The following is a 9953-nucleotide window of genomic DNA, read 5'->3' on the forward strand; positions in this document are numbered from 1 at the left end:
GGTGGGGGTAGGGGGGGGGAGATAGAACAGGACTAAAAGTTCCAACTCTCTAATCTCAAGGTTGGTTCCTCTGGCGAGCAGCCCTCATATTCCAAGAGTCATTCCTACCACTCAGGAAATTCCAAGGGTTTTAGAAACTGTGCCAGGAACCAAGGGGGCAGAAACCAATATATATTTGTTACATCACCGAGGTTCAGAATAAACCTGAGATGCCATCAGTTGAACTGACTGACTCAGGTTGAAAAGGTGTTCAGAATCTCTGAGGAACAAAGCCAGATGGGCAGAAGGGCACAGACCCTCCAACTGGAGTTGCTGCCAGAGCCCAACACCATGGCATAGTTTGCATAACAGTGCTCCAAACTCAGACCACAGCAGGCTCAGGGTCCTCCAGGAAGGGCCTAGCCTTGCAGAGACTGTAAAGGGTAGGGCTTGGCTGAGGGGTCTCTGGACGGGCAGTATCCATGGAACCTCCACTGGCCCATCCTATTGAGTTCTCCTCAAGTGGACACTGTGGTCTGAGATGAGTGCCTTACTGTCTCCAAACCTCAGTTTCTTCATCTATAAAATATGTCTCCCATTTCCCTCACAGGGATGCTGTGATCAATAATGCATACTAAAAAGAAACACACATTTAACGGTATGTGACAAATGACATGTGTGGTTGTTTTTTTTTCCTTCCTTGGGGTGTTTTGCATTGTGGAAATCTCTTAATTGGAACTGACAGAAACGCAACATGAAGTAACTTACATGGGCACTAATAGATTGATGGGCTGGGCAGAGAAGAGCTAGGAAGATCTTGGCTCTGGAGATGCCCAATGTCAGGGACTCCAAGCTGTAAGGACTGTCTCCATTGCTTGCGCCCACTACCTACCATGGCAACTCTGCCTCTTGAGAAATAGAGCGAAGAAATATAATGGAGTCACCATAGTCAAGTTGCTCAATTACTAAAATCAAGTAGTTGAAGCCTGAGGAAATGATTCTATTCTTGCTTTAATTAGCCTGGGAACTTAAATTTTTGAACTTTCCAGTCCTGCGCCAATGCCTTGATATACATCAGACCTCCAGATAACCCTCTGATTACCCCTGAAGGACGGAGGAAGAATGCTCACATATCCAGACCACCTGACATCCAGGATGCAGACAATCGGTCATCTAGAGAATTATCCGCTCCAACCAATCCAGAGGAGAAGAATGCAGGACGAATTCTTCTCAAAAATGTGCTTTTTGCCGTAAGAGCCCTCAGCTTTTCTTTCTTCTTTGAAACACTGGGTATTGCCTAGTTGTTTCTGGTGTGCAAACCCTAAGACCTTTGAATAAACCTTTATCATTTATTTCCAGCTGAAGTCTCCAGAGCAGTGGTTCTCAACCTTGGCTGCACATTAGAACCACCTGGGAATCTTTTTAAAATTCTGATTTCTGGGCCTCATCCTCCGAAAATTCTGTTTCTTTGTTATGGGGTGGGGCCACAACATTAGTAACAAAGAAACAGAATTTCCGGAGGATGAGGCCCAGAAATCAGGATTTTAAAAAGATTCCCAGGTGATTCTAACGTGCAGCCAAGGTTGAGAACCACTGCTCCAGAGCCTTTTTGGGTTTGTTTAGCATTCTCCTCCAGGTTTCTGCTGCTGGCAGGGAACATGGCTCCTGGAGGCTCCAGGCCCACATGCTCAGATTTCCAGCACTAAGAAGAAAAACCTGTTTCCCTGCTCCAGCCTGATAAATGCCAAGTGGAAGGATCTGGTTGGCCCGGTCCGGGTCACTGTCCTCTGACCATGTGCTTTAGAAAGATCTGAGGCATTCTTAGGTGTATTCCCCTAACTCTGTGGATTAAAAAATTCCTCTGAATTTTAAATATTAACCAATGAGGAAATAGGATTCACCTAAAACACCTGGTTTCATTTCTGACCACCTGTATTTTATTAGTGCTTATTAAAACGGAGCTTTTGATGAAGAAAATCACCTCCCACAGATGGCCTTCACCACAGTGCACTTGAACAAGACAAGCAGGGTCCTCCTAGCAAGAGGGGGTGGTCATTATTGCCCTTGTCAAAGTTGGGTAAGTTGAGGCAGGGCAGGACCCAGTGGCAGATTACTCCTGACCCCAGCATGAAATTCTGGGCCTTGTCGCCCAGCCTGGGCTTTGGGACTCAGCAATGGTGAGAAACAGAGCTGGGCAGGAGATGGAGTAACCTAATAACAAGGCCCACTTATTCCAGAAACGTGGGGAGGTGGTCAGGCAGGCCCCTCCCTCTCCACTCCCAGGACCACAGCTGGCTCCCAAGACTGTTAGGGGCAGAAATAGAATATTGGGGACCAGCTACAATTTTAAGAAATATTAATCCTGCTCTGTTAACCATGATGGTTCTGTTCTGATTAGAGGAAGCACATTCTAACCTCGCTGAGAGTCGTACCCCCTGGGACATGGGAGCTAACATTGGAATGCAGTCCATCCTCCTGTCCCGAGAACTACCTATCATTATGGAAAGATTTACAACCTTGTGGCTGAAACAATCTCATCCAGGAGGCACGTACTCTTTACAACCCCCAGCCCCTATTACCTGTCTGTAATCTGGTCCCAGGGTGCCCGCCCTCTTGCAATGCCCCCCTAGCCCGCATGACTTTTAACCTGTAATAATTATCCCGAGCCTACGTTCCCATGCCTGTAATTCCTACTTCCCCAAGTAATCTTTGTCCTTCTACCCAATATAGCTGGCTTATGGTGGGGTGCAGAGCAGATTTTTATGGATGATCTGCTGCTCTCCAGACTGCCAGCATTATTGGAATAAACGCTCATCTAGGATTCAACCCTGTCTGTTTAATTGGCTCAAGTAGTGACAGGGAGACCCGACCCCTTGGTGGGCCGATTATAAGACCACAACCCCGGGATGCGGATGTCACAGCACAGAGGCCAGGGGAAGGCACAGGAGTGAAGAAGGGCTCCAGGAATGGGGGCAGAGTGGCATGAGCAGAGCCCAGCCTCTCCACCTCCAAGGCAGTGTCCAGGCGGCAGATTTCCGAGGCGATTGAGGGGGGGACGAAGACGCCCCATACTGCCTCTGCTCCTTGCTACCGGAGCAGGAGTCCAGGTTGGGGCCTGGCGAGAAACTAGACTGGGACGGAAAGCAGGGCGGTCAGAAGGGTGGCAGCGAACAAAGGCCTCTCTCTGGGAGAGAAATCCCGGCTGATTGCAGGCCGCCCTGGACCATCTCCGGCCCTTGCCCACCGGTGTGAGGCCTGGTGGCGCCGAGTCCTCCGCTGGGGTTTCCTTCCGTCGCCGGGTGGAGCCCCTCTGGGACCCGGGCGGCAGCTCGAGCGCGGGACAAGGGCGCGGCCCGCGGGCGAGGGGCGGCGAGGACGGCGCGGCAGGGCTACGGCTGGGGCATCACGGCTCGCCTCAGAGTCTCCAAGTCCCCCGACCTCAGCCCGCGGGCGGGGAGAGCGGGTGGGAGAGTCTGTGCCGGTTGCTACGCAACGGCCCGGTGACGTCAGGCAATTGAGTTTGGTTCCCAAGGTAACTGGCCCGGCAGCTGGGCCGGGAACTATTTGTGTCTGTCCCCAGAGGGGCTGCGGAGCCTCCGGGGTCTGGCGCAGCTGAGGAAATGCGCTCCTGGCCCGCGGGCAGGCAGAGGACAGAACACAGAGGCCCTTTCAGCTCCCCGAGGCCGGCGACCCGGCCGGGGCGGGGTCTGAGCGCGACCCGAAGCGCCCCTCCTCCGCTCCCTGCCGCCGCGGTTTTCCCTCCGATCCTGGGGAGGCCCCTGGATGGGCAGGCTTTGTCCTGCTTATAACGCTCTCCTGGGTAAACCCCTTGAAAAAAGGGGGGCTTCAGTTTGCAGCAACCCTCCCCGAACCCGCACTGGCACACAGTAGGTACTCAGCCCGGCCTTCCCATGGGATTGGCTTCCCTTTCAGAATTGCCATATGACTCCAGCGCTGAGAACCCCTTGTCAGATTCTGATCTTTAGCACCTCCGTACCTGTCCGTACCTGTCCTTCGTGCCCCGGTCAGCAGATCAGCTCCATAATTTGGGGACCACAATGCAAAAATAAAATGAGAAGCTCCTTGTTCGAAAATGACCCAGGGGGGTAAAAAATGACAGAGGGACAATGTAGGAAACAGGCCCCAGCCCTGCCCACTGAAGGTGAACTGCAAGAGAGTAAAAGTGACAAGTTCATGGGTAAACGGAGGCAAGTGGCATCTGTCACAGAAAAAGAGGATAAGGCTCAAACCCAGAGTGGAAGAAGGTGAGGGACAAGACGCAACAGGATTAGAAAGACAATCGGATATGCAAAGGCAAAGCAATGACCTAAATTTGGGCCTGAGAGCTGGCCCAGCCCCACCTGGGCGTCCCTCAGGACTCAGGGTGCTAACTGGGTCCTCCCTCCTAATGGCACCTGTAGCAGCAACGGAGCAACATCCAAGCCTCTCACAATCTGCTTCGGAGGAGCTGCCACCACTTCCCCCGGGTCCAATGGGCCGGGCAGGCTAGACTCTGAGACAGAGATCTGGGCCCAGGCCTCAGAGAACCAGCCAGTATTGGCATCCAGACCAGCTAGGTGCCTGCCCAGAAGCCAGGGCATGCTCTGCCTATCCTGCCTCGGGGAGGCATCTGCCCCAACCCATGAACCCTAGCATCTCTCGTCAACAGTCTGACAGCTGACCATGGGCTGAGGGCAGGAGATATGTGGCCGCTTTGAAAGAGAGGCCTAGAGCTGGCTTTCTCCTGGCAGTGCAGCTCCTTCGCCTGACTCATAGTTGGGAAAAACCTCCATCCCTCTGGGTGAAGCAGGCTCCGTGATCCCTGTTTCACATGCAGAACCTGTTCAAGGATACACCCAGGTTCCTCCAAGGTTCCCCAGTCTCTCCTAGATGATCCTGGGGAACTAACCCTGGGCCAGGAACCAGAGCTAGTGAGCAGAACCAGCTACCTAATTTGTGGGGCCCAGTGCAAAGTGAAAATATAAGGTACCTTGCTCAAAATGTATTAAGAATGTCAAGAAAATGACAGCAAAGCAGTAAGCCAATCATGGGGCTCTATGCCACTGCCCCGGTTGCATGCATGAAACCAACCCAGCTGGTGAATCCTATACCTAAGCAAGCCTCCTTCCTGGGCACAGTCCACCTGCCTCCCCTCACCCCCACCCCCAGGATCCATCTGTTGGTCTCTCCCCCACACTGCTGCTGGCCAATTCCTAACCATTCAACACACTCAGGGAATGGGGGGGAGGGTGTCCTCAGAGAGGCCCACCAGACACCACTAGGGGGGCTGTGCCCAGTGCTTGGCCATCAAAGAACCAAAATCACAGTACCCTTCCAGAAATGCAAATGTTGGATATTTGGTTCTCTATTCAGCAGAAGAACACTTGCTCTTGAGTAAAATATATGATGGCTGTCTACATAAGAGGAGGAAATATGAGGCACAGCAGCTGATGGATGAGAATCTGGCCCTGGCCAACACTGAAACATAAGAACAAAGCCAAGCCCTGACCAAGGTGGCTCATGCCCTCAAACCAAAGGGTCATAATTCGACTCCTGGTCCAAGGCACATACCTGGTTTGCAGGTTCCATCCCTGACTGGGCGAATTCGGGAAGCAACCAATGGATATGTCCCTCTCACATCATGTCTCTTTCTCTCTCTCTCTCTCTCTCTCCCCCTCCTCCTCCCACCCTCCCTCCCTCCGTTCCACCTCTCTCTAAGAATCAATGGAAAAGATATCCTGGGAGATATTTTTAAATATATTTTTATTGATTTCAGAGAGGAAAGGAGAGGGAGAGAGAGAAACATCAATGATGAGAGAGAATCATTGATCACCTGCCTCCTGCTCACCCAATACTGGGAACTGAGCCCTCAACTGGGCATGTGCCCTTGACTGGAATCAAACCCGGACCCCTTCAGTCCACAGGCTGATACTCTAGCCACTGAGCCAAACCAGCTAGGGCTATTTTTTTTAAAAAACACACCATCCCGCCCACCCCCCACCCCCCCAAAAAAATACACCATCCTGAGGCAGCAAGAGGTCTCCAGGTAGGGGCACATGCCTGGGTTTTGGGCTTCATCTCAGTAGGGGGCCTGCAGAAGGCAGCCACTCAACGTTTCTATCTCTTTTTCCCTCTCCCTTTCTCTCTCTAAAAGCAATAAAAACATAAAATAAAATAAAAAGCAACCGACAGTCCTAGCTGGTTTGGCTCAGTGGATAACACATCAGTCTGAAGACTGAAGGGTCCCGGGTTCAATCCCAGCCAAAGGCACATGCCTTGGTTGAGGGCTCGATCCCCAGCAGGAAGCGGCCAATCAATGATTATTTTTTCTTCTTCTCTTTCTTCAATGATTCTCTCTTATCATTGATGTTTCTATCTCTCCCTCCCTCACCATTCCTCTCTGAAGTCAATAAATATTTTTTTTAAAAAAAACAACCAACAGTATAATGCCATAACATTGAATTTCTCTTTTTAAAACAACGATACAATAGAGACTATCTGACCTGAACTAGGGGCAGCTACTGTTGACCATTCTTCCTTTAGGTCCATGAAGGTCTTTCTGGGAAGCAATTAGAGGCTGACGAAGAGGCCAGGTGCTCACCAGTTTGAAGGACAAGCATTAACCAGGCGAATGCAAAGGATCTCAGGAAGAAGAGGGGTATTGGGTTCAGGGAACAAGAGGTGAGTCTAGCACAGGGGTGGGCAAACTTTTTGACTCGAGGGCCACAGTGGGTTCTTAAACTGGACCGGAGGGCCGGAACAAAAGCATGGATGGAGTGTTTGTGTGAACTAATATCAATTCAAAGTAAACATCATTACATAAAAGGGTACGGTCTTTTTTTCTTTTCTTTTTTTAGTTTTATTCATTTCAAACGGGCCGGATCCGGCCCGCGGGCCGTAGTTTGCCCACGACTGATCTAGAATGAAGCTGAGTGACGGGAGATGAGGTCAGAAGCAAGACAAGATGATTCAGGGCCTGAAGAATCCAGGAGAATTCGCCTCTTACTCTGAGTGAGATGGGAGCCAGGGGACAGCTGTTAGCAGGGCAGTTATGAAATCTTTACTTGTTTAGGGCATCACTTTGGCTACTGGGCAGAGAATGGATTCACCACCTACTCTCTGGCACGTTTGCCCCTTGGCCTGATTTTTAGTTTTAACCTGTGTTTGTGCAATGACCCTGCTGCTTGAGGTTGGAAGCCATCCTTCAGAATGTTTTGATCTTTGCACTGCGTAGGTCCTCAATAAACGTTTACAGATCAATTATCTGCCAATTCTGTTTCTGCAATACTCTTTGGGAGTCTTGCTTCTCAGACCAGCATCAGCACCACCTGGGAGCTTGTAGGAAATGTAGAATCCCAGGCCCCACTCAGATCTACTCAATCAGAAACTGAAATTTAACAAGATCCCTCAGAAATTCAGATGAATGGTAAAGTTCGAGCACTTCTAGAGAGCAGAATAACTGGAGGGCCAGACAAGCAGGAGTGGCAGGCAGGAGGTGAGCCAGGAGGTGAGCCCAAGCACACAGAGTGGGCTTACTTGAGGAGTCTCCCTAAAAAGTAGCAATCACCCTGAGTCACTGAATTTGAGAGGACACAGGACAGGTAATAAAGCTAGCTCTTATTAGGTGTTTTTTAAGGTTTCTCAATCTTTTACATGCATTAGCTAATGTAGTCTTCACCACAGCCCTAAAAAGCGGTACTATTACAGTCACCGTGCCCAAATTGCAGATGAAGAAACTGAGGCCCAGTGAGGTTGGGGTTATTCCAGAATATTCCATAGCTACACAAGCATTTGCTTGCCCCCCTCGCCCCCCTTCCTGGTGTTTGTGGCAGGATCTGTTCTGATTGGTTGCTGCCAGTCCTCTGGTTATTCAGTATTTTGAATGTTGTCCTGGTTACGAAGCTGGATGGAGGAAGCAGGCTCCAAACTGTGCTGGAGCCATGCTGTAAACCACGGTCTCTATCCATCTCGAGCCATCACCACCCAGAAACAGTACGCCTCGGGGACAAGTAAAGTGTCAACGTGCTTGTAAGCTATAAAGCACAGTGTAAATGCCAAGTGCGTGGATTCCTCCGGGGGCAGAATTGAGAGAAACCTTTTAAAGCTGGAGAAGCTGGGTTGTGAGAGGAGAGGCTGCTGTAGGGAAGCAGCATGCTCTCTGCTTGTTAGAGGGGATAACTGAGTCAGAGGAAAGGTCTCCCTGAGTGGAGCACCACGACCAGCCCCTAGATCAGCGGTTCTCAACTTGTGGGTCGGGACCCCTTTGGTGGTCGAACAACCCTTTCACAGGGGTCGCCTAAGACCATCCTGCATATCAGATATTTACATTACAATTCATAACAGTAGCAACATTACAGTTATGAAGTAGCAACGAAAATAATTTTATGGTTGGGTCACAACATGAGGAACTGTATTTAAAGGGCCAGAAGGTTGAGAACCTCTGCGGAGGTTCCAACTTGTCAGACGCCATTAGGCACTAACCAGGTTAGCCCATACGTGTCTTCCTCAATTGACCCGGTCCTCCTGATATCCACAAGGCGGCGCTGCTCCCCAGCCTTCATCCCACTGGACCCCACCTGCTCACAGGGACCGGACTTGGAAGGAGCCCTAGTGACCGGGGACTTGGAGAAGGCGGGATAGAAGGGGGACTTATATCCATTTTCAATTCCCAAAATACCCCTGCGGAGGAGGAGCTCTTATATCCATTTTACAGATGAGGAACTTGAGGCCCAAGATTCCCCCAAACCAGGAAGCTAAGAGAGGCAGGGCCAGGTCATGTGATTACAACCTCAGTTCCCCAAGGGACCACAAGCTGACGTCAGTTCATTTGACCCTGTCGTCTCACTGGTGTCCCTACTATGTTGATCCTGTATTCTAAGTGGTGGCCAGAACCTCAACCACAACTGTATTCTCACAACTCCAACAGCCTGGCCCCATAAAGGTGGTGACTTCTTGAACTTGAACCTTTTTGAAGTCATGGGTTCCTGCTTCATTGCCCCCTGGCCTTCAGGAACCCCTACCTGCCACCCCAACTCAGAGAGCCTGGGGTCTCCTCTGCTCCCAGAGGCTGGCTCTAGGCCCCCAAAGTCTGTCCTATTCTACATCCCTTCCCCACCCCAGGGGCCCCAGTGGTTCAGGCTTTGCCTCCCCTGACACCCAACAGCAGGCAGCAGCACAAATAAACAAAGGGACATTGGAACCGGGAAGAGCCTGTGGCTGAGTTCAAACCAGGCACCGGAGGTCTTTTCTCATCTCCCACCAACTCCTTTTATGGTCTCTGGGTCCGGTTCTTTCCTCCTAAATCAGAACTGGAAAGGCCTCAGGAGTCACTGGGTCCATGGCACCAAGACGTTCCCTTTCTACAGAATAAAACACAGCGTGCTGCTTTCGCATCTCCAGGCAGGTTCACGAGACTAGGACAGGGCGGGCAGCGTCTTGCAGGGATCGTTAACTCCAGCCCTGGGGCGGGACCCGGGCACAGCGGCTTTAGGAGGCCCAATCCCCAACCCTGTAAAATGGGGTCCAGGGTGAAGGACCCTAACTGCGACTTCTTCTAAGGCCCCGCCGCAGCTTCTGAGGTTCCGAGGAAGGCCCTAGCGAGTATCTATTTCGGCCCCACTCGGTGGGACCCTTTCCTTCTCTCTGCCCTGGGAGCTGCGGGAAGCTCGCGTGTCTGGGAGCACGTGCGTGTGCGCGATCATGTGTGTACAGGAGAGTGTGCGCCGCGGCACACACGTCCGCGCCATTGCTTGGGTCTGTGCGCGCCCCCTACTGGCCGGCCACCGCCGGGTGCCGCTACGGCCAAGTGGCCGTGTGCAGCGCCGCGTGTGTCCCGAGTGTCCCGAGTGTGGCCACCCTCCCCTCATGGGCCGGCGTACAGCGTATGCACGGCGGGCAGGCTGGCCCACAGCATCCGGAGCCTGGGGGCTCTGGCTCACGGTCCCCAGCCCAGCCCTCCCCGCTGGCATATTCTG

Source organism: Myotis davidii, unplaced genomic scaffold, assembly GCF_000327345.1.
Source record: "Myotis davidii unplaced genomic scaffold, ASM32734v1 scaffold370, whole genome shotgun sequence".
Lineage (NCBI taxonomy): Eukaryota > Metazoa > Chordata > Mammalia > Chiroptera > Vespertilionidae > Myotis > Myotis davidii.